We start from the raw sequence: 26,697 nt of genomic DNA, 5'->3' as shown, positions 1-26,697 counted from the left end.
ATTTTATTATATATTTATATATATTTTTGTGTTTACTTAAATAATTTATTTATATTATTTTAATTTATTTTATTTTATATATGTATTTTATTTAGTAAAATTTTTTATTTCATATTTTTGTATTGATATTGTTAATATATTGAAATTTGAATTATTAAACTAATTGATATTGTTAATATATTAAATAGTTTAATCTTTTAATTATTATGAATAAATTTATATTTGCAGACCTTTGAAAACTTAGGAGATAATGTAGATTACTCTGATAGATTTGTTATCGATAGGGAATTTGATTCTGTAGATGATTTACATGCTTGGGCTAATGAGATAGCACTAAGAACTGGTTTTCAATTTACACGATCTTCATATAAACAAAAGGAAGGACGTTCTAGAGTGAGTTTGTACTTAAGATGTCACCGCTATGGTAATATAAGGGATGATTTGCATAACTTAGACAATGCTGCCCGACCTGGTTCCAAAAGTAGGGCTTGTGGGTGTAAATTTATGATTTTAGGAAGTAGTCGTAAACTAGGGGAAAGACCTTGGACAGTAAGAGTGTTTCCTGGTGAAAAAGGAAGACATAACCACCCGTTCTTGATGTACAGAGATGGTTAAATAAGAGTAAATAGGATGACTGTCAATATTAGGCAGCACATACGAGATCTTAATGCAACTAGCATGCAACCAGCATTTATAATGACTTCAATTAGAAGGAATTTTCCTGGTTGTTTTGCTAGTATGAATCAAATTTATAATGTAAGACAGTCAATAAGGAGAGAAGAGATGGATGGTAGGACTCTTCTTCAACACTATCTTTATATGGCCACAGAGCAAAATTATGTAGTTTGGACAGATTTGGATAGTGAGGGGCAGTTGAGTAGATTATTGATTGCAAATCCTAATTCTATGCAGATGATACATTCGTGGCCCCATGTTGTGTTGATAGACACAACGTACAAAACTAATAAGCAAAAGTGGTCCCTTTGCGAAATAATTGGAATGACGCCAACCAATCACAACTTCTTGGTTGTATTCTGTTTGATGCGAGATGAGGCGGTTGTGTCATATTCGTGTGCGTTGCAGGGATTGAGAGATATTTTGGCACAGCTCAGACTCCTAGCGTCATTGTAACTGATCGAGATGAGGGTTTATCTGTAGCTATCCGTGATGTCTTCCCAGGTAAAAAGGTTTTGTTGATTAATTATTATCGTTCTATTTATTGAATATGTCTTAATTACGTTCAATGTTGTCTTTAATGTAGATGTGCGACATTTGTTATGCGCATGGCATATTGCCAACGACGCTGAGAACATGGTGGACAAGTTGTGTGGCGGGAAAAGAAATCAACAAGGGCAGGTATTTAGGAAAAGTAGATGGAACCCCTTGGTTGAAAGTTCTACACTCGACGAATTTGAAGACAAATGGCAATCGATTGTGACTACGTGGTCGGTTAGAAACAGAAAGGTCGTTTGATATTTGGCTGGAACATGGATTTCACTTAAAGGGAAATTTATGCGTGCATGGACGAATGACTGTTTACACATGGGTAACCAGACTACCAGCAGAGTTGAAAGCCAACACTCGTCTTTTAAGTATTATCTTGGTAGCGGTATTAGCTCATTTGATACCCTGTTTAAAAGGACACACGCACAAATAACAAACCAGCAAGCCAGGATTCGACAAGCGTTACAGGAATCCATGAATTCTGTTTCAAGGTCGTTGCGACATCATTTCTTTAGACCTTTATAATGCCATGTATCTATTTTTTCCTTGGAGCAGTTGCGGCTTGAGAATAACCGTATGTTAGATTTGGGTGATTATTTGTTTGACAAATGCGGTTGTGCATTTCAACGCACCCATGGATTTCCGTGTGCTTGTTATTTATATCTGTCGATCAGTTCACAAGGTTCTTTGTATTTGGATGACGTTCATCCATTTTGGATTACTTTGACGTACATAGAGGTAGGAGATGAAACCAACGAAGGAGTACGGCACGCAAACGCCGATGACAAAGAGTACTTTCAATCGTTGGTCGATGAAGTCTTAAAAGCCGATCCCGCAGTTGTACGATGCTTGTCTTAGGTACTTGAACATGAATTACACCTTGATGGAGCCGATATACTTGAGCCTTACGCAAGTCCACCTAGAAAGGGAAAACCAAGCACAAGCAAAACCCTTACAAGAAATAAAAGTGCATTTGAATATAGTAGATCATCTTCTCGTGGTCGAGGGTCTAGATCTTAATCCTGCGAGAGATCCAATGGTAGATCTAGTGGTCGGGAAACACAATCCTCAGTTGGAATTAAGTTTAGTTTTAACTTATTCGGTACATGACTTTCCTTTTCGTTATTTAAATTAGTTTGTTACAGCTTAATCTTACTAACGTTTTTTTTTAATAATTGTAGATGATCCAGTAGGTCGTGATTTTTCAATTTTTCTATGGCCCAATCACATCCCGCACATTCTCCCTCCTTACTTGTTTGATTGGATTGATGTTATAGGTGATGGTAACTGTGATTTTAGAGCTATGGCCGTCACAGAGTTGGGAGGTGAGGAGGCATGACCTCTTTTAAGACGTGCAATGTTCATGGAAATGCAAATGAACAGAGACCAATACCTAAGTGTGTATCTATCGGAGGAGGCGTTAGACAATGCTGTATTCAGAATTGGTTCACACAGCAATGGAATTGCTCCTTATATTCACTGGATGGAAGCACCGATGGCATTGTACTCTGCAGCAACATTTCTTAACATTGGCATTGCTTATTACGGTTCTGCTGACGATAATCCGATGTACAACTGTTTGCTTCTTCAACTATTAATGAAAGTTATATATATATATATGTTAGGTGAATAGAAATCATTTTGTTCAACAATTAATGAACGATGATTCATCTCCACTGCCGCCAGTCCAGCAATCATGGAGAGAAGCAGTTGACAATTCTTCCAGACATATAGAAACACATTTTAGTAGCAGGATTTTGCTTTGGAATAGACTATACGAGCCACGACCACCACAACGTAATAACACCGCTGAAGATGTTGTAAATTTAGATAGTCCATAGTGTAACTATTGTGTACATCATTATTTAGTTTAACTACACATGTAGATAGAATTCAATTTGTAGATAGTCCATAGTGTTACTATTGTGTACATCAATATTTAGTTTAACTATATATGTAGATGGGATTCAATACGTGGATGGAATTCAATATGTATAGAATTGATGTAAATTAATAAAAGCATTGATGTAAATTAGTTTTAAATTACAAAATCAAATAGTCTATGAAGGGTCATGCCCCTTAAAAGCTTGCCATTCGGCAAATAAATCTCTAACATCATCAACGTACACATTTAAAGTCTGTCTTTCCTGGGGGCTCATTTCCGCAACAGGAGGCAGTCTCAGCAATGGAGCAACTTGACTCGACCATTCATTTAGAAACTGTAAAAAAAAAAAAAAAAAGTTGTGAACAAGATATTAAACAACATCTAAATAACACAAAAACATAATAGAAAACAAATAAATTGGAAAAACTAACGTATTCCGCTCTGCTTTCAGCTGGACCAAAACCGGCACTCGGTCATTCGTCGGGGAGGACATATGGGTGGGAAAACACTGAACCAGTCAACGTAACTAGGATCAGCCTCTGATGGAACAGATGTCGACGAAGTGCCTGATCACCAATGCGGCCACAAAAGGGGAATCCACTCCATACCTCCGTGTAAATAGGCGGAGAAACAAAGGTCACGAAATAGGTACCGTGAGCCGGTAGTAGAGCGTGAGTGGGTCTCATAGGAGAGAGAGGAATTGCCTGCACAAAGCCCAGCTGTCGCATTGTCCTCTCCGACAAATACACCTCGACGATATCAAAGCAAGTGATACCCCCGATGTAGGCGGTGCGTGGGTGATTATTTAGCAACACACTTGTAGAAGTCATGTACGAAGTCCATTCCACCTGCATACAAGCGAAATTAACATAAAAAAATAATCTAAAATTAAAATAACATGCGTAACAAAGTGTGATGTGATGTACAATACCTGAGTTTTCGTTAGGGAGTCCAATATACTTCTGCAGTCCCTCAGCCTGTTGATCTCACGACCTGGCTTGGGCGTTGACCACATCTCCGCCCTAGCCTTATTACACACATCTGCTTGACGAGGATGGGGGCGGAAGGCTGGAAAGTACTCGCAAATCCATGTCTGAAGCAATGTGAGGAAACTAACAATGGTCTTGCAACCAGCCGTAGATGCCATTCCCAGTTGCCGATATATGTATGCCAGCGTCACTGCACCCGAAGCGATCTCATCCTGATCGACATTGACGGTTAGTATCGGGTGAGGTCGCATGTCGGTTCTGGTCTTATTCGCCAGCAGTGTAAAGCCGACAATAGCCATGTAATAGGCTGTCGACTAGGTCTCCATAACTTGGGACCGATGGCACAAGTGCATAACTTCACCAACATTGATGCAACCGCTAGTGAATATCCTTTTCCGTCGTAGCTCGGACATGGGCTCCCCAAACAAACCTGCAATAGCGAGCTTCCACTCCCCCTCAGTAGGTTTAGCCGGTAGTGAACCTTCAATACCTATGCCCAATATGCGTTGCACGTCGTGCAACATAATCGTCATCTCCCCCCTGGGCATGTGGAAGGTGTTCGTATCCTGCTGCCACCTCTCCACGAAGGCCGATATCAAAGCACAGTCAAGCGCATAATGTAAGGTAGTCGGCCGAGGAGAGTGGCAGGTAGAACATCGTCAAGCGCATCAGACATATCCCGCAATCCGATGATCGCCCGTAACAGCTTCTTTCTACTACGACACTCTAGAATCAAAGGGCGTACGCTCAGAGCCCTCAAAAATAACTTTACCTATGTGCCCCCCATAGTTGGGTATCAAGCGCATATCAGTGGGCTCCCCGGGCTAGGGCGATGTGATCAACCAGTCCGCTCCAGCGGACTGTGAGCGCCTACTCCCCCGTGGCGGCTCAATATCAATGTGACTATCTCCGGCATGCTCAGATGCGCCTGCAGAACTATGGCTGGCACGCGTGAATTTACTGTCTTGCCCGCGGACAACAGGCCAATCCACTGGGCGACCAACAAAGCCTTGGTACTCATCATCATCATCACTAGAAACCCCCCAACTACTCTGGAGGCTAGCCTGGTCATCAAACCGAGTGCGCACTTGGTGCAGCATACTCAACCGTTGGGCCTCATATGTCTGGTAGAATCTTCTTGCCTAGCCCTCCTAGCAGAACCCATAACCCTCCTCTCATGAGGGTCTGAGTAAGGTAGGCCTAGAACTATTACCGCTCAAAAAGTGTCTAAAAAAACCCTTTCCTTTCCCTTGATTACTAGTCATTTACTACAATTTTGATAATTTAATTAACTATTATTAATGCATAAAAATAATCAAACATTACGTTAAATTAACCACACGAACAAAAGACAATAATTAATTAACATATTAAACTACTCATTATCAACAAATATAATATAACAACAACAATATTTAACTAATCATTATCAACAAATATAATTTAACAAAATATTTATTATTATTATTATTATTATTATTATTATTATTATTATTATTATTATTATTATTATTATTATTATTGTAATTAATTTTCTAAATCAACAACAACAACAACAAAAACAATAATAATAATAATAATAATAATAATAATAATAATAATAATAATAATAATAATAATAATAATAATAATAACAAAAACAATAATAATCATAACACTAATAACTAAAACAATATTTAAAAATAACATTAAAAAAATTTACTAACAATAACAATAACAACAACAACATAACCAACAAAAATAATAAAAATAATATTTAAAAGAAAAATAAAAAGTTAATAATAATAATAATAATAATAATAATAATAATAATAATAATAGTAAATAATAATAATAATAATAATAATAATAATAATAATAATAATAATAATAATAATAATAATAATAATAATATTTAAAAAAATAAATTAAAAACATGTTTGCGGTCGAGTCGCGTGCTACTCACTTTATTTTTTTTACTTTTTTTCTTAAAAATTAAATTTAATTAAATTCGAATGAAAATTACCTCGATTATTTGTTTGCGATTTGAATTTCTTAGCTTTTGATCCACTAATTTTATGTTGTAATTTAATATTTTAAGAGTGATAAAGGTGTTATTTAGTGAGTTTGGAGTATATATAAGAAATTTTAAGTCCAGGGGAAATTTCGTAAATTCATTAAGGCAAGGGTGGTGATAAAATGAAAAGGGCGGCGATGTTTAAGGATCGCGTTTGTTTTTTCTTTCCTAGATCTCCATTCATTCCAAAACTAAGTCAAATAGTTCTTCTGTTCTACTATATTTGCTATATTTGACTTTTAACATAATTTTAATCATTTACAAATTAAGTTATGCACATTTAAAAATTAAGGTAAATTCTACATATTAGGAACGAACTTTTGCAAAAGGCCAGTGGTAACAAATTTTTAAAAAGTTCCCTAAAATAGCATTATACTTTTGGAATTTAAGCTATTGTAACATTAATAACCAAAAAAAACGTTAGATTATTTTATTAAGTTGTGAAATTTCATTTTTACCCTTGTCCTTCTTCTTTAAAATACAGTAAACCTTCTTTTCTTAAAATTCCACAAAATAGCATTGAACTTTTAAAATTTAAGCTGTCGTAACATTGATGCCCAAAAAGTACAATGCTATTTTATGGAATTTTTTTAAAGATTACTACTGGTCTTTTGCAAATGTTCGTGCCTACCATATAAAATATCCCAAAATTAAAAAAATTAATATTACAATGTATGCGGTTAGACGATTCAAACAAAATCTCACTCGACTATATTTTTCTAACACACTAGTATATAAACTCGTGCAATGCACAAAATTATTAATAGTAAGATGTAGAAATATTATGATTTTTAAACAATGGTATAATTTATGTTATCGTTATCAAGTGGAAATTTTCACCGTAAATTATTTATTTTAACAATTTGATGATCGATAGACGTTTAGTGGGAAAAAAAAATTTGTGTTTATTTAAATATGTGGACATTTGAATTTTTTTTTAGTAAATTGCATAAATACTTTACCTAATAAGTTAACCAAATAACATCTAAAATTTACGATCTTTAATTAAATTAAAAAATGTGGATAATTAATTTTATTAAAAAATATGGATGATGAAATATAATGACATGTTACAGAATAAAATCAATGTTACCTTATTTAATTCAATAAATATAGCAATTAATCAATTTGATTATTCCATATGACAAACTTTTGTAAGGATGTCACTTAGAATTTTGCAATCTCTTTAGTTGTATGATTAACCGTAACATAAAAAAATAAACTTGAATGATAAATATTGTCAATAATCATAATGCAGCAACTCTTTCAGAATGGAGGAAGTACTAAGAATGTTGTCAATTTAAATCTCAAAGTGAATAAATCAAAAAATATTTTAATTAATGTCATCAGATTTTTCATTTTGCCTTTATAAATTGAATTTTAGTATTGTTCTTTACTCATTTCATACTTCTATCTCTCCAATTTCTCTTTAGTAAAAATATTAATTAAATTTAAAAATATGTCTAATGAATTTGGAACCCAAAATATTGATTGAATTTTAAAATAAATATTAATTATATTCAAAAATTAAATATTATTTAAAAAAAATAAAATACAAAAATTATTATTATTATTAAACTAAAAATTATTAATAATAATTGAATTAAAAAATGATTATTACTTAACTTAAACATTTTATTAAGAACATTATTTTAAAATAATTAAATTTAGAAAATAAATATTAATTTAAAAGATAAATCAGAAAATGGACCTAGTAGCACATAATGTGCGACTGGGCCTAGATCGAGTCGCACAAAACGTACAACTAGGTTCATTTACATGTGTACTGAAATTCGCAGAAAATTTTAAATGGTCATCATTTCTTGCTCAGTTGTCGAAATCGGGTAGATATTATATGATTGAGAAGCTCTTGAAGTCTAGTTTCCAATGCTGCAAACCTTACATTAATGTGATCTTTCTATTAAAAATTATGTCTAAAAGCATGAAATGAAATTTGATACATGTTCACTCTTTGGCAATAACTTTTGATAAGAAGATTTCACTTAGTCTAGGTTTGTAGCATTGGAAACTAGACTTCAATATCTTTCCAACAATATATTATATGTTTAATTCCGACAACCAAGCTGTTGAAATACACAAAGATGGTCGAATGCAACAAGAGGGGGGGGTGAATTGTTGTGTATCAAGCTTTACTACGTTTTTTCTTCTAATTTGCGGAATTTTAACAAACAAAATAAAGCTTAAACTTAAAAAGCAAAAGATAAAAAGGAGACAAAGATTTTACGTGGAAACCTTCAGAGAAACAACTTTAAAACAATTAATCAAAACAATTAATCAAAATATCCATAAAAACTAAATATCAACACAGATGATCAGATTCTAAGATATCATAAACACAGCACATTAACTTCCATAAAAAGCAATATAAATCAATCAAGATATGTACTGTGTAATCACAGCTCTTCTTAAATTTGTGCATAATCTTCCCCCTTTTGCCATCAATCAAAAGGAATATGGGATTATCAAACCTCAGCACAAACCATATAGATTTGTCAGTGATGAAAGCAAGAAACAATAATGAAATTAAGCACCATAAAAAGTAATCAAATCTGCATAATGTTAGTCATCACAGACCAGAAAATAAAAACAAAAGAAAGAAATGTAGCAGTTGTTCAAATACAAACGTGTACCCCAGATGGTACAAAGAAAAGTGAAATTGTTTGATTAGTGTTACAGCCAACAAATCATTAAAAACATGGGAAGAGGAATCAAGGAGCAGTCTCTTCTTCATCGATGAACTCAGTCTGTACTTCCACTGTGTCCAACTTGGCACCAAGACGGCTCTCCATCTGGTTAAGCTGATCAACAATTGAAGCAAGTGAGACTCAAATTTCGTCTTGAAAAGCAGTGAATTGAGACTGTAGGTCAAGGAGCTTGGAGAGGATAAAGTTTGAAGAAGCTGCAGGAACAGGATCAGGGTTAGCACAACCATTACCTGGTGAAGACTGAGATGGTGGTGGTGTAAAGTGAATAGGTGATTGCGGTGGTGATGGATTGTGATGTGGTGGTGATGGAGTGTGATGTGGTGATGATGTGGTTGGCTTGGGAGAGGGAGGTTTATTGGATGTAGACTCAGGGATGGTCTCAAATGTGGTATCATCAACCATTGTAGTTTTACGTTTTGAGGCTAACCTCCTACTCTTCCTCTGAACAGATTTAGCCTTTCTCCTCAATGATATCACAGTCTCTTCATCACTTGAATCATTACAGAGATTGTGATAAGCATCTTCTCCTAAGACTCCTTCCTGTTCTGCTTCCCCCGTACTAGCTTCTCCATCCTGTTCCCCTTTTTCTTCTGTTTCAATATTATTAGTGGGAACATGTCCTTGCTCCTTTTCCTCTTTTTCTTCATGTTCTTCTTCCCTCAATTTTTCTTCTTCTTTTTCAATCCCTTCTTCTTCAGAACCAACTTCAACTTCCTCCTCTAAATAATGTATTAACATCCCTTCATCAGTTAATTTTAAGTGCAAATTTTGTAAACACTTTGCACCTATCTTCATGTTGGGTCCCATTGCGAACTCCAACCCTTCCAAAGGGACATCAAATTTTCTGAAAAATTCAGGTCAACAACCCTCCATAACCAACAAAATTTTTCTTCTCAATACAATCAGACAAATGAGATATCATCAAAGATGGAAAATTTATCTTTATGTGATTAGCCATGCAGTAAATCAATGTAGCATCACGTAAACTTACTTCACTCCTTTTGGAGTTTCTTGGAAAAATAAATCTTCGAGCAATATTGTACAGTAATTTATGCAGAGGATTCAAAATGTTATGGCTTATTTTCCCTTTTCTTTGCTGAATCCCTAAAAATTTTAAAATCGTTTTTTCATTTATCCCAGAAAATACTATTTTTGAACCAACGTAGTAATTATCATACCCAACATTAGGAACATTAAACCACTCCCCAAGCAATGCACTATTAAATTCTATTTTGATGTTCTTGACAGTACTAGAACACATCCCACAATCATTTGAGAAATTTGAAATAAATTCTCGCATGAGATTTGGAAAAATGGAACTGCAACTAAAATTTGACATCAAAACTTCCCATTCTTGATGTTGCAAAATGTCATGCAGTTGAGGAAAATGGGTAGAGTCATACCAATATTTTTCAAGTCCGAAACCAATAGACATTTCTTTTGATATTTCTTCAGCACTATTAGGATCACTATGCTTCGAACGTTTGACTACTTTGGAAGATGAACCACCTGAAATCTTGCGTTTGGTACTGGTAGGTTCAGTAGTATGTTTGGGTGATTCTTTTGTGGTTTCTGTGGTTGTGGGTGGTGCAGCATCCAGTAATGGTGGAGGATGAACCACTTTTAGAGGTTGTGGCTGGGTATGTGTACGAGATTTAGGGGTTTTCTTGCCTGATTTTGAAGATCTTGGGGTTTTCATTTTGAACTTTTGAAAAGATTGAGAGAAGAGAAGGAGAAAAGTTTCTTGAAGAAGAATTGAGAAAGCATGAGTAATGTGAGTAGCGTGAGTACTTTTGAAAAGGTTGAGAGTTTAATACAGGGTTGAAATGACGGTTACCTTAAGTCCCATCTCATCAATGCCATCATCATTACTTGTGATTTGGAAGGATTATTTGAAAAAAAATGAAAACCGTTTCCCATATTTTCTTATTGATTTATGTTGACTATATAATAAAAATGAAGAACAAAATTATGAAATATTAAATTATAAAAAGAATGAATTATGATATTATAAAATATTATATGAAGAGAATAACGAACATACTGCTTTGGTCTGATCAACTTAACAACATACAAACGAGAAGACATTCATAGTACAAACTTTATTAAGTGTTTACCTCATCCATTCAATAATTGATCCTCAATCAAGATATTGAGGTTGATTCCTGACCTTTTTCATTCTCATGATGCTTCATTGGGAATTTTATGCAATCAACTTTAGTGGAGCTTGATCATACCAAGTTCCAATCTCATTTTTTTCATATTGTTCCCTTGGAAGTGGTTTGGTCAGAATATCTGCAACTTATTCATTTGTATTAACATGCTTTAATACAATATTTTTGTTTTCTACATTATCCTTAAGAAAATGATGTCTAATATGTATGTGTTTAGCTCGTGAGTGATGCACTGGATCTTTAGATATACATATGGCACTGGTATTATCACAATAAATAGGAATGCATTCAATTTTAATACCAAAATCTCTTAGTTGCTGTTTTATCCAAAGCATTTGGGAACAGCAAGCTGCTGCTGCTACGTATTCAGCTTTGGCTGTGGATAATGCAACCGTGTTTTGTTTCTTGGAACTCCATGAAACTAAACATGAGCCAAGAAATTGTACCATACCTGACGTGCTTTTTCTATTAACTAGATCACCTGCATAATCTGCATCACTGAAGCCTTTTAAATCATAAACATCACTCTTAGGATAAAATAGGGACAAGTCGTTTGTTCCCTTCAAATATCTTAAAATCCGTTTTACTGCTGTGAGATGTGATTCTTTGGGATTGGACTGAAATCTAGCACATAAACCAACACTAAATGAAATATCGGGTCTACTTGCAGTTAGATATAATAGGAACCTATCATGCCTCGATACATTGTTTGATCTATGTTAGTTCCTTTTAGGTCTTCATCTAATCTAACATTTGTAGCCATGGGTGTATGCTTGGTTTTAGCGTTGTTTAGCCCATACTTCTTAAGAAGTTCTTTTATGTATTTTTGTTGATGAATAAAAATACCATTTTCAGTTTGTTTAATTTGCAAACCAAGGAAGAAATTTAATTCTCCCATCATGCTCATTTCAAATTCTGTGCCCATAAGGTTGGAAATTTCTTTACATAACAAATCATTGGTCGCACCAAAAATAATATCATCAACATAAATTTGAACAACTAAAATATCATAACCTTTATTCTTAAAGAATAAGGTTTTGTCAATTTTTCCTCTTACAAAGTTATTTTGAATCAAAAACTTTGATAGTCTTTCATACCATTGCCTAGGAGCTTGCTTCAAGCCATATAAAGCTTTGTCAAGCTTGTAGACATGATCAGGACAAGAGGTGTTCTCAAAACCTGGGGGTTGTTCAACAAAAACTTCTTCATCAAGAAAACCATTTAAGAAAGCACATTTCACATCCATTTGATATAACTTAAAGTTCATAAATGCAGCAAAAGAAATTAAAATTCTAATAGCCTCTAACCTTGCTACCGAAGCAAATGTCTCAGTGTAATCAATACCTTCTTGTTGATTGTACCCTTTGACCACAAGTCTTGCTTTGTTTCTTACTATTATTCCATGCTCATCTAGCTTATTCCGAAATACCCATTTCAAACCAATTACCTTCTTGTGTTTTGGTTTGGGTTCTAAGTGCCATACTTTGTTTCTTTCAAATTCATTTAATTCATCTTGCATGGCTACTATCCATTCGGAATCCTTTAGAGCTTCTTCGTGATTTTTGGGTTCAAGTGATGATAGGAACGCAAAATGAGCACAAAAGTTTCTCATTTGAGATCTAGTTTGTGTTCCTTTATTCAAATCACTTATAATCAAATCAAGAGGATGATAACTTTGATATTTCCAAGGTTTGGGCACAAATTCTCTTGAGGGAACAGTAGCATGTTCTGGCTCAACATCTTGATTGGCATTTTGTTCAGCTACTAGATCATTTTTCTCATCTGCGGGAACAGCTGAATTGGGAACAGTTTGCTGGTCCAGTTGTGCTGGCAGTTCCTGGACTTGGTTAGTTTCTTCTTCGCTTTCTTGTATTGGTTGTTCACCTGCTGTTCCTTGATCTTGCACCTTTATTTCTTCATCATCTTCTAAATTTGCAAGACCTATTTTTACATTGTTTATTTCCTGTTCACTTGTTGAAAAGTTAGTTTCATCAAAGATTATGTGAACGGATTCCTCCACGCACATTGTTCTCTTATTATAAACTCTGTAAGCTTTGCTATCTGATGAATAACCGAGAAATACTACTTCATCACTTCTTTCATCAAATTTACCTATATTTCGTTTTCCATTTACATGAACAAAACATTTGCATCCAAACACACGAAAATAGAAAATATTTGGTTTAACACCTTTAAGCAATTCATAGGGTGTTTTGGAAGTGATTGGTCTTATTAATACACGATTCATAATATAACAAGCAGTATTGACGGCCTCAGCCCAAAAATTTCTAGGTAGACCACTAGCAATCAACATAGTCCTAGCCATTTCTTCTAGGGTTCTATTTTTCCTTTCTACCACTCCATTTTGTTGTGGTGTTCTAGGAGCGGAAAAATTGTGATTTATACCATGTTCATTACAGTAATTCATAAAGTTTGAATTTTCAAATTCTTTGCCATGATCTGATCTTATGTGAACAATTAGATTATTGGTAGATTTTTGTATTTTGTTAGCAAAAGAAACAAACTCATCAAAAGCTTCATCTTTGCTTACTAAAAATAGGGTCCAAGTAAATCTACTATAGTCATCAACTATGATAAACACATATCTTTTTCCACTACGGCTTTGTGTTCTTATAGGTCCACATAAATCCATATGAATTAATTCTAATGGTCTAGAGGTAGTCACCAGATACTTTGATTTAAAGGATGACCGCACTTTTTTTCCTTTAGCACAAGGATCACAAATTTCATTTTTGAGGAATTTTATTGCTGGTAATCCTCTTACTAGGTCTTTTGATCTTAAGGTGTTAATCAATGAATAGCTAGCATGACCCAGACGCTTGTGCCAAAGCAGTGGGTCTTCTTCTATAACGCTTAAACACGTTAGACTGGTTTTGGGAACAGTGTCCAGGTCCACAACATAAGTGTTCCCTTTTCTGATTCCCTCAAGCACAGGGTCTCCTGTGTTGTTCCTAGAAATTATGCATCGTTCAGAAGTAAACTTAACAGAGTTACCTTTGTCACAAAATTGAGAAATACTTAAAAGATTGTGTTTTAAATTCTCGACTAAAAATACATTGTCAATGGCATGGGAACTTGACCTTCCAACCTTTCCTTTGGCGATTATCTCACCCTTCATATTATCACCGAAGGTTACAGTTCCCCCATCATATGCTTCAAGTGAGAGAAATTTAGATTTGTCACCCGTCATGTGCTTGGAACACCCACTGTCGAGATACCATGAGTTGTTCCCCCTCACTTGAACCTACACAGCAAATTAAGAGTTAGGTTTAGGAACCCAGTTATCCTTGGGTTCCTTGTCGATTATACATGAATCATATTTCTTGATCCATAACTGTTCGACATGAATTTTATTTGCTACGTGGTGCTGTTCCCTTTTTATACAATGATATTTTAGGTGTCCAATTTTGCCACAAAAGGAACAGATCTTACTACTAGGGAGATCAACATAGACCTTTTTCTTTTTATCATTTTTAACATAACCTAGACCTTCTTTACTTTTTGGTTTAGCATTTAGAATCCATTTGGGAACTTCATTGATTTTCCCTTTTTCTTTTAAATTAAGTTGATCTTTTAGATACTTATTTTCTCTTTTACATGATTCTAATTTTAATTTCATTTCTTGAAGTTCCGTGCTAAACAAATAAGTGGATTTATCATTTTCATCCCATTTTAATTCTAGCAATTTGTTTTGATTCTTTTCAATGTTAAGAATGATGAATTTCTGCTTTATTTTCTCCAATTGCTCTTTTAAAATAACATTCTTATCTAACAATTCAAAAAATCTACTTTGCACATCGATCCTAAAAGTATTTAAGTATGAGATGTGATCTTTACTTAACTTAAGGTCTTTCTCAATTTGGAGACACTTAGCTGTTTTTTCTTCCAACTTCTTTTGTGTTTCCAAAAATAACTTAATTAATTTATCCTTACTTAAACTGAATAGATGTTTAGGAGAAGAACTAGAAGACATTACCTCTCTTTCCTTAGTCTCTTCAAGAGATGCCATCAGACACAAATTTGCAGTTTCTTCCTCTACTGGAACTTCAGTTTCAGCTTCGCTTTCAATGTCACCCCAAGCTGCGATCATTGCTTTACGAAAATCTGTTCTGAAGTTTCCCTTCTTTGGCATTCTTCCAGCTTCCCTTGTCTTCGCTTTGCCCTTCTCATTCTTCCATAGAGGGCAATCCTTGATGAAATGATCAGTACTTCCACATTTGTGGCATTCAAAATTCGTCTTCAAGTTAGCAGTTCCTCTTTCCTTATTATTTCTTTGGTTTCTATATCTGCTGTTCCTGAAGAATTTTTTGAATTTACGTGCCAACATAGCAGCTTCCTCTTCACCAGCTTCTGATTCTTCACTATCATCCGCTGCCAGAGCCAGTCCTTTATTTCGGGAACTGTCAGCTGTTCCCAAATGTAGTTCATGTGTCATGAGTGAACCAGCCAACTCTTCCAAATTGAACTTAGTGAAATCTTTGGACTCCTGGATGGCTGTGACCTTAGCTCTCCAGCGCTCATCTTGTGGAAGACTTCTCAGTATTTTCTGACTTGTTCATCAACTGGAATAATCTTGCCAAGAGAGACAAGTTCGTTTGTAATGTTGGTGAACCTGGTAACATCTCTTGGATGTTTTCCTTAGGTTCCATAACAAACCTTTCATATTTGGACATTAGGAAGTCAATCTTGGATCGCTTCACTTCACTGGTACCTTCATGGGTAATTTCCAGCAGGTCCCAAATCTGCTTTGCCGTTTTACAACCCATGATACGATTATGTTCATTTGGCCCGAGACCACAGTGAAGCAGCTTGATAGCAAGAGCGTTCATCTCCATATTTTGAAAATCTTCCTTTTCATATTCAGTGATTGGTTTTGGAATTGATTCATTGTTGGAGTTGATAGTCGTCACTTCGAAATCTCCTATTTCAATTACTCTCCATACTTGGTAATTTTCGGCCTTTATAAAAATTTCCATCCTATTTTTCCAGTAGGTATAGAATTTCCCATTGAACATGGGTAGCCTTTGCGTAGAATACCCTTCTTCCATGCGTTCGTTCATCTTCAACATCTTGCCAGGGAACATGATACTGCTCTCAGGGTTTCCTGATTAAATGAGGAACAGGGCTTTGATACCAATTGTTGAAATACACAAAGATGGTCGAATGCAACAAGAGGGGGGTGAATTGTTGTGTATCAAGCTTTACTACGTTTTTTCTTCTAATTTGCGGAATTTTAACAAACAAAATAAAGCTTAAACTTAAAAAGCAAAAGATAAAAAGGAGACAAAGATTTTACGTGGAAACCTTCTTGGCCTAATAAGAAGGAAAACCACGACCCCCGGATTTCAAAATTCTCACTATGTTTTAGGCAATCAAATACAATAACATAAAACAGTTTGCTTTACTTGAAGTTTCTCTACTCTAGGCCTAATTCTCTTTCTCTACTTTCTCCTTCTCTTTCTCTTCTCACGTTTCACTTCTCTATTCCCTTAGACTTCTCATGAGTCTAATTACAACAAATCACTCAATAACCCTTACAAGGCCAATTCTCAAGAGGATAAAAATTAAAATAATTAATTAAAAAAAATATACTAAATTAATTGGCATTTAAAAACAGAAAATATTTTTCTTAAATGATTTCCCTTTTATGGACACTCTTGGATGGATACACGGTTTGAGCAAAGTTCCTCCTATTTATAGTGGGAACAACCAACAGTTACCTTAGACACACCTCCCACTTTCCTCCACGTTCTCAAAACAAAAGATAGTGGTCTTGCCAAAAAATAAATGTCCGGCTGTTATTTGCTCAAAGAGAAAAACAGTTTCCTTAAGCTAAAAATAGCATAGGAATTAAAAACACAAGATCCTAAAAAATACGAGATCTTAATCTTAAGAAAATGTCTTAGGCTATATTTAGATAACCTAAAAATAGTTTAGCCAATTAACTTACTAATTAATTTAAGTAACTAATTTAAGATTTAACCGTTTACATCAACTAAAAACAGAATAATAAAATAACTGCAATTTTCCAGTCGATGTTTTTCTCCAGACCTGCTACGTAGGAACAGCGTACTGTCTCCAGCTTCAACTTTTGTTAGATTGTTCATTTTAGGAAAAGTAGACCGTCTGTCAACCTTTAACTTCCTAAGCACTTATCTAACTTCTTGAATATTTTAAGACACGTACAACTTCCACGAACCAAGTCATAGGCTTCATCAACGATAACAAAATCGGATATTCACCTACAAAACAATCTCTAAAATATGTTTGTTTATTTAAAAGTGAAGTCATCATCAAAACCTTAAGAGCCAACACAAGCGAAAAATGACAATCGTTTAAAGCTTGTTGCGATTTCTAGTACACGTGTAAATGAACTCCGTCACAAAAAACATACAACTGAGCCTTGGCTGAGCGACGCAAAACGCTAGGCACAGTCACACACTACTCGTCCTAAGCATTATCGCACGTTTTGTCCCGTAGATCAATCTTACCAACATTGGTATTCTATTAGTATTCAAATCAATCGTTTGATCGTAGAATTGTAAACAACATTCAATTTTAATAACAATGGTGAAGTCTATGACATATTGACATGTCACTTGGCAGGTGGTAGAATAACAAAGTCCCTCAAGTCATGCCTAGTGTGCTACAAATTTACAATCTCATTAATTTACGTGAATGCATGGTAGGGGCTCAATAAATACTCACGGGTTCAAAAAATATCCACAAATACCCAAAGGCGATTCCACAAACCAAATCAATGCTCAACTATTGTTTTGAAAACTTAAGGTTCACAGGATTGCAAATCAAAAATTTTGAAGAAATTATCTAAACTTGCCAAGGTATCATACATAGATTAAGAATACAGCCCAAAATGAAATCAAGTTAGATACTAATGATAAAAAATGTGCATGAATGTGATTCAAGGCATCGAAAACATAATTACATTAAAAAAATAGTAAGCTAAATTACAAAAGTAATAAAACAGAAAGGAAATCAATGAAAGCATGCATATATACACAAGAAGAACCTAAGGAGACCATAAACACAACACCTCCACCAAGCCAAACCGAGCAGTATCCTCAATGCGACAAAAAGGCTTTCAAGAAGGTACGAGGACTCTAGTAGTCACTCTCATCTCCCTCTTCATCTTCATCATCATCTTCATCTCCTTCATCATTATCTTACTCGTCATCATCTCCCTCTTCATGTGCTCCAAGACCAAAGGATGTACTAGCGCCCCCCCCCCGGGGAACCGTAGAGATAACCAAAATCACCTGGTGGCGGTGTGTACCACGATGGGTGCACATGATTCGGGAGGATATGCCCCTGCCGGTAATGATAGTCATATATCGGATATTGGCTTCTTTAGTAATCAACCATGAATTGGTCATCCAGCTCTATTGCGCCTCTATCTGGTCAAACCGCTGATCAAAGCCGTCCATACGCAACTGTAAGCGCTGTAGAGAGGCCAGGACGGGATCAGGGTTGGTATGATGGGGTGATGGTGGAGGTGGAGGTGTTGCATTAGAGGTGCCACCAAACTCGAAGGTAGAGGATGGGCCTCCTTGCTCACATGCCTGTGAGGGGCGACGCTCCTCATTTATAGAAGAGCCACCTCGTTTCCAACGGGAGTACTGATTGTGGAAAGCCTGTGGTGGTGGCCTTTCCACTGCTAAAGGGTCAGGTACCCGCCCTTCTGGTCCAAAGAGATAGGTGGGATGGTTTTGGATTAAGTCGGTAAGAGCTTGCGTGGGAAGAGGGATACCGATTTTTCGGTCATGAATCTTCCACCATGTTTGACCATTAGAAAGCTCTAGCCACTTAGATTGAACTAGGTGGGTCATGCTGATGATGGTGGTCTCTCTAGATAGTATTCCTTCCCCTCTCCAACCAAAATGCATAGCAATTTGGGTGATGAGTTCGCCAAACTATATTAGTGTACGAACAGTATTAGGTTGATTAATGGTATGGCGGAATATGTGGACTAGAAGTCTGGCTATGTTAAAGGTGAAACCCCATTCAGGGCGGAGCAATGAGCCTAAAATCATTATTGTTGGCCTTATTGGACTCAGATTTGGTCGTGGTAGTGAAAGCCATGAACTTGGGCCAAATCCTGATAACAGGGTGATAGACCTTTTTTAGAACTAAATTCTGCAGGTTGGTCAAGTGTTCTCCTGATATTAACGGCCAAATTTGGGAAGGGTGCTGCTCATAATCTAATCCTCTTCCCATGTCGTTCAGACCAAATAAATCAGCAAGCTCCGTCGTAGTGAGTTGCCGCTCAATTCCATCTATCCTAAAATATAATGAGGTTTCCCCATAATCATCCTGTGTTATGGTCAAGGAACTCAAAAACTCAAGGACTAACTCGGAGTATATTTCTCTATGCATATTAAACATAAAACACATGCCTATTGCTTTAAAGAAATGCATAGCATACTCAAACAACCCTAGGTTTCTAAGCACATTAGCACAAATAAACCTAGTAGGAATGATAGGTCTTTCCTTGAGGTTTTGAAACTTATCTCGTTGATCTTCATTTCTAAAAATAATGTTGGGGTAGTCCTCATCTGGTTCAATTCGTTGTGGTGATAGAGTCCTTTCTCTCTTCCTTTGCCTCCTTGGTGCCATAGCTTGTTTTTTTTGATGAATTTCCTAAAACAAAGACTCACAACAAGCAATCTACAAAATCTCTACCAAAAAGCAAAGATTAATTAATAGAAAGCAAATTAAAACTCAAATCTTGAATAATTTAACAACTTTTACCTTAATCTTGCAAACCCTAATTTGGATGGATGTTGATGAGAATGGATCAATGTGGATGTAAATGATGAATTTGAAGAGTGAAATGTTGTTGTTGATGAGTGAATGTAAAAGGATTGAAGGATGTTAGAGCTTAGGGTTTTAGTTTTTAGTGAGAGAAAGTGAGAGGAACTGATATTGCTCGAGTGAAAATGGTGAGAAATAAGGGTTTAGTCAAGCGGATCTGGTTTTAAAGACGCATTATGTTAGAATCTGCTCCCCGCTCGACTTGTCGAGCAAAGTACAAGTCTCACTCTTTGCATTCTGTTCTTCTGTTGATGCTTCTGGAAAAAATTAGGTTAGTTGCTCGAGTGGTCAAGCGAGCTATAGAAGGGCTGCTCGACTGGTCGAGCAACTCCCTGTTCCACTTTTGATGCCTGCTCTTCGCTTGACCCGAGCCAACCTTGCTCGGCTGGTCGAGCGGGGTGTTTTTCATTTGATATACCATTCAGACCACCTACAATGTAATTTTATATTTAAATACCCTTTTGCTCGACCCTACAGCACTAATTGTGCAGATTTCTCAGTTTTATGTACACAATGAACAACCAAACTATCAAATCCTGCTTCCATTAACTTAGTACAAGCATGCTATATAAAATATGTTACATAAATGAAAACAAAAACAAGAAATAAAAGTGAATATACACAAAAACATACCAAAGTTGGGTTGCCTCCCAAAAAGCGCTCGTTTATGGTCGTTAGCTTGACCATTGCGCATTATTCTTTAAGAACACGTGGGGGCTCAAGCGGCATTACCACTAGCCCTTCTAAAGGCTCACTTGCGCGATAGTGTTTGACACGTTGACCATTCACCTTGAATGTTTCCCCCTTCGCATTCAAAAGCTCAATGGAACCATAGGGGAATACCCTCGTGATCTTGAATGGACCCGTCCAATGTCGCTTCAGTTACCCTGGAAATAACCTCAAATGGGAGTTGAATAGTAACACCAATTGTTCAACTTCAATGTTCCTTCTGATAAGACCTTTGTCATGCCATCGCTTGGTCTTTTCCTTATATAGCCTTGAACTCTCATACGCATCCAAGCGTATCTCATCAAGTTCGTTGATATCTAACAACCACTTCTCACCAGCACGCAGTAGATCATAATTAAGGGCTTTGATTGCCTGAAATGCTCTATGTTCAAGCTCTACTGGTAAATGGCACGGCTTCCCATAGACTAACTTGCATGGTTTAGTTCTAGTAGGGGTTTTGAATGTTGTTCAGTAGGCCCAAAGAGAGTCATCCAACTTGTTCGCCCAATATTTTCTCGACCTTACAATCGTCTTCTCCAAAATGCTCTTGATTTCTCGGTTGCTGATTTCAGCTTGGCCACTAGTTTGCGGATGATATCCTAGACCAATCTTATAATAAACCCCATATTTCTTCAATACACCTTCAAATCTCTTTTCCAAAAACTGTTCCCCTCCATCACTAATCAATACCCTCGATGTGCCGAAACGCGGAAAAATGTGTTTCTTGAAGAACTTGGTAACCATGTGCGCATCATTGGTAGGAAATGCAATAGCCTCTACCTATTTTGATACATAGTTAACCGCTAGCAAGATATACCTATTTCCATAGGAGGATGGGAATGGTCCCATGAAATCCACCCCCCATACATCAAAAACCACAATTTCTAGGATATTGTTGAGCGACATTTCATTTCTTCTCGAAATATTTCTTGTTCTTTGACATCTGTCGCAGGATTTGACATAGGCATGTGTATCCTTGAACAGAGAAGGCCAATAAAAATCACAATGAAGAATTTTTGCAGCAGTTTTAAAGGTACTAGCATGTCCTCCGCAGGGCAGATCGTGACAATGTGAGATAATAGAGGGTATTTCTTCTTGTGGAACACACCTTCAAATTATACCATCAACACACAGTCTATACACGAACGGGGTCCTCCCAAAAGTGTCTCTTGACATTATAGAAAAACTTCTTTTCTGCTGAAATGAGTATCCATCGGGAATGATTCCACTTGCTAGATAATTAGCCAGATTAGCATACCATGGAACACTTGTCATGGTTATAGCTAAGAGACACTCATCTAGAAATGAATCATCAATTGGAGCTTCCCAACTTGTTCCACCATCATGAATCAGCCTGGATAATTGGTCGGCAACAACATTCTCCACACCCTTCGTATCCTTCATTTCTAAATCAAACTCTTGCAGTAGGAGAATCCATCGAATCAGGCGAGGCTTAGCATATTTCTTTGCCATCAAGTACCTCAAAGCTACATGATCGGTGTGGAAGATCACCTTTGAAACTAACAGGTAAGGCCTAAATTTCTCTATGGCAAATACAACTACCAAAAGTTCTTTCTCTGTTGTTGCATAATTCATCTGAGCTGGATCCATTGTCTTACTCGTATAATAGATGGCATGCAACTTGCCATCCTTCCTCTGACCCAAAATAGCCCCTATTGCATAATTACTTGCATCGCACATAATCTCAAAGATGATGTTCCAATCCAGTGGTTGGATAATATGAGCAGAGATAAGAGCCTGTTTTAATCTGTTAAAAGCTTCAAGGCAATCATTAGTAAACATGAACAGGGTATCTTTGGCGAAAAGCTCAATTAGAGGCCTAGCAGTCTTAGAGAAATCCTTGATAAACATTCGGTAAAAACCAGTGTGAACAAGGAAACTCCTTATTCTCTTAATATCAAAGGGTGGAGGCAAACACTCTATAACCTCTACTTTCGCTTTATCTACCTCAATGCCCCTGTTGGAAATATCATGCCCTAACACTACCCCCTGTTGTACCATAAAATGACATTTTTCCCAGTTTAGGGTGAGGTTGGTCTCCTTGCACCTACGAAGCACCTTTTTAAGGTTGCTTAAGCATGCTTTGAAAGATATTCTGTACACAAAAAAATCATCCATATATACTTCCATAAATTCCTCAATAAAATCAGAGAAAAAGGCCATCATGCATTGTTGGAACGTGGCGGGGGCATTGCAGAGACCGAAGGGCATCCTTCGATATAGAAAGGTCCCATATGGACAAGTAAAAGTGGTCTTTTCCTGATCATCTGGATGGATAGGGATCTGGAAAAATCCAGAGTATCCATCTACATAACAAAAATATGAATGATTTGCCAAATGTTTCAACATTTGATTTATAAAAGGCAAAGGAAAATGATCTTTACGGGTTGCTTTATTCAATTTCCTGTAATCTATGAACATTCTCCAACCCGTAACTATTCTAGTAGATACTAACTCACCCTTATCATTTTTTATAATGGTCATGCCACCCTTTTTGGGCACTACCTGTACGGGGCTAACCCACTTACTATCAGACATAGGGTAGATTATGCCTGCGTCAAGTAATTTCTGAACTTCTTTTCTCACAACATCTTTCATATTAGGATTCAATCTCCTTTGAGGTTCTATAGATGTGGCATGATCATCATCAAGAAATATTCTATGCATGCAAAAAGATGGACTTATACCAGTGATATCATCTATTGAATACCCTATAAGACTCTTGAAATTTTTAATCAATGCAATCAATTAGTTAAGTTGGGTATTATTTAGTTCAGCATTAACAATTACTGGATAAGTTTCATTTTCTCCTAAATAAGCATATTTTAATATAGAGGGAAAGGGTTTAAGATCTACCTGAGGAGGCGTGGATCTCTCCTGTTTAATCGTTAAAGAAGCCTCCAAAATTGTCTCCATCACTAGTTCCATATCGAAATCTGGTTCATCTAACAGCTTCCTCAAACTTGCGGCCTCTGAACACCTTCCATCTTCAACTTCTTCTAAGATTGACCTTAAAGGGTCATCATACTGTGGGTGCATAATCTCAACCCTTGCTACTTCTGCTCTGCATATTGATTCATCAGCAGGCCCTTTCATCATTGATGGAAGATAAAACTCAATGTTCTCCCCCAAGATGTTCAATGTGAGCTTGCCATTGAACACATCAAAAACAGCCCGTGTAGTCTTCAAAAAATCTCTCCCAAGAATGATATGTATGACATGATCTTTAATAATATCCATAATCACAAAATCACAAGGGACATAGAACTTTCTTATTTGAACTGGAAAATCTTCAACAATTCCAACTGGAAACCTTACTGATCTATCGGGTAGCTGCAAAGACATCCTTGTTGGCTTGATCTCAGCGTTGATCCTCTTGTATAAAGATAGTGGCATGATACTCACACTAGCTCCCAAATCAACAAGTGCTTTATTGACCAAAACTTCACAAAATTTGACTGGAATGGTGAAACTTCTGGGGTCAGCTTCTTTTTTCGGCACCTTGCACTCTAAGATAGCGCTACATTCTCCTCTTAGTGTTTCTACGCCTGTATCCGGCAGCTTTCTTTTGTTAGATAATACCTCCTTCAAAAATTTTGCATAAGAAGGCATCTCCTTGATAGCTATGAAAGGAATGTTGATTTCAAGCTTACTCGGTACTTCTTAAAACTTCCCATATTTTTCTTCAAGCTTGCGACGCGTTAATCTCTGTGGAAAAGGAATAGGAGGTACATATACATCAGCGGTGGGCTCCTTTCTCTTCTGTGGGGCAGGTGCTGGTTATTCCTCTTTTTCCCCCTCATTAGGTGCTTCTTCCTCTACTACCACCTCTTCTTCTTCATTCTCAACAATAACCATGGGTGGAGGATCATAGGGGGCGCTGCTTCTTAGTATAACTGCATTTACATGCCCAGAAGGGTTTTTTTCGGTGCTGCTTGGCAGCTGTCCACTGGGTTTGGAAAGATTGCTCAATTACTACGCTATTTGTGCCATTATCAATGATTTTGTTGTGTGCTTGAATCTGCTGGATGGCACTAGAAGTATCAGCATTAATCTTGGACTGAGTGGCAATGAAGTTCTCCATCATGGACTCTAATTTAATTTTTACGGTGAGTTTGGTGGTGGAGGTCTTTGAAACCCTGAGGGTTGTTGGTTATATGTCGGTGGAGGTTAGTGATATGATGGTGGGTTTAATGATGCATTGGGATTTTTATATGAAAAGTCCAGATGATGCTTCTAACCTTCATTGTAAGTGTTGGAGTATAGGTTGAATGGTGGTTTTCCTTTGTTGTACACTGCATTAACTTGTTGGCTTAATGACGATTCTGCTGCTGCAACTCTGATGGGGAATGACCTTGGATTCCACACACTTCACAAGCCATCAGTGTGTTCCCTACACTCAATTGGTCCATCCTCCTTGCCAACGCATGGGTAGAATTTTGAATGGCATGTAATGTATCCACTTCATATTTTCCACCTTTCTTGGTATTCCTTTTATCTCTTCAGTGGAAGTTCGAGGACATTTCCTCGATTATCTGCTTGGCTACCTCGAGGGTTTTTGCCATCAATGTTCCTCCAGCTGCAGCATCTACTAAAATTTGTATCTTGTCCCTAAGACTATTGTAAAAATTCTGAATTAAGAGCCAGTCTGGGATTCCATGGTGCGGGCACTTCTATTGTAACCCTTTATATCTTTCCTAAGCTTTGTATAATGCTTCATCATCTTCTTGACAGAATGAGGTGATGTCATTACGTAGTTTAGCAGTTTTGGCTGGTGAAAAGAATCGAGCAAGGAAAGCCTTAGATAATGCCTCCCAAGTGCAATACTTGTTTGGCCCTTCAGATATTAACCAATCTCTTGCCTCATCATGGAGTGAGTAGGGGAAACAAATCAACTTCATTTTTTCATCAGAAATCCCCTGATATTTCACACTGCCACACTTGTTCACGAACTCATCTAGGTGGTTGTTTGGATTCTCCATCTCAATGCCGACAAATTGATTCTGAGCAATGAATTAAAAGAAAGCTAGTTTGATCTCATAGTTTGCGGCTGTGATGGTACGCTGAACAATACTCGACCCTAGACTCCTATTAGGCATGGCATATTTTCGAAGGGATTTTGGGTGTTCTACAGCCATATTTTGTTGTTTCCTTCTCCTTCTTGTTCTTCCAATTTCAGGATTTATAAGTACAAGATTTTCTTGTCCTTTAGACCTAGTTTGCATACACTACACTCAAAAATCCGAGTCAAGTGCAAAGTGAAGATAAAAATGAAAACAACTCAAAATGATAAAGAACAATGAACTAACTAATCAAGAAAAACAATTAACGAAGTCGCCACTCCCCAGCCACGGCGCCAAAACTTGGTCGGGACTTTACGTCCTTCAATAGTAATACCATAAGTGTACGGCGTAGCTTAGTATGATTGCAAGTACGGGTCGAATCCACAAGGAATGGGGGTTAAGTTAATAGTTTTTCGATCGATTAGTGTGTTCGAAAACGTATAATAAGATGTTTGGAGATAGAAATAATTAAAGCAAGCAATTAAAAGTGCTTAATGAAAATAAAGCATAAAAGTAAATAAAGATACATTAAACTAAAGCAAGGATAAAATGATCAATAAACTAAGAGTATGGATGGTCATGGGGCGGATCTGGAGCGGGTCTGGCCAGACCCGGACCCAGACCCTTTTATTTTTTATAGATCCAGACCCGGATCCGGACCCTAGGGGTCTAAAATTTTCAGACCCAGAACCACACCCTCCAGATCTGACGGGTCTAGGGTCCTTGATGGGTCCTTAATGGGTCTTAAACAAAGTCTCTTTGATTGTCAAAATTGAACCTTTTGCAAGTCTTTTTGTATTTTTGTAAGCAACTTATTATCGTATTATAAACACTTGTTCGAGTCCATGAAATTCAAATACAAAATAATAACTAAACGTAAAAAAATATTTAATTGTATAGGGTCCGAGTCCGGGTCTGAGGGGCGGATCTAGGGTCTGGGTCTAGGTCCGGGTCTGCACCTTAGGACCCAAACCCGG

This window comes from Amaranthus tricolor, chromosome 12 (assembly GCF_026212465.1).
Source record: "Amaranthus tricolor cultivar Red isolate AtriRed21 chromosome 12, ASM2621246v1, whole genome shotgun sequence".
NCBI lineage: Eukaryota > Viridiplantae > Streptophyta > Magnoliopsida > Caryophyllales > Amaranthaceae > Amaranthus > Amaranthus tricolor.
Note: the sequence above shows the minus strand (reverse complement) of the source record.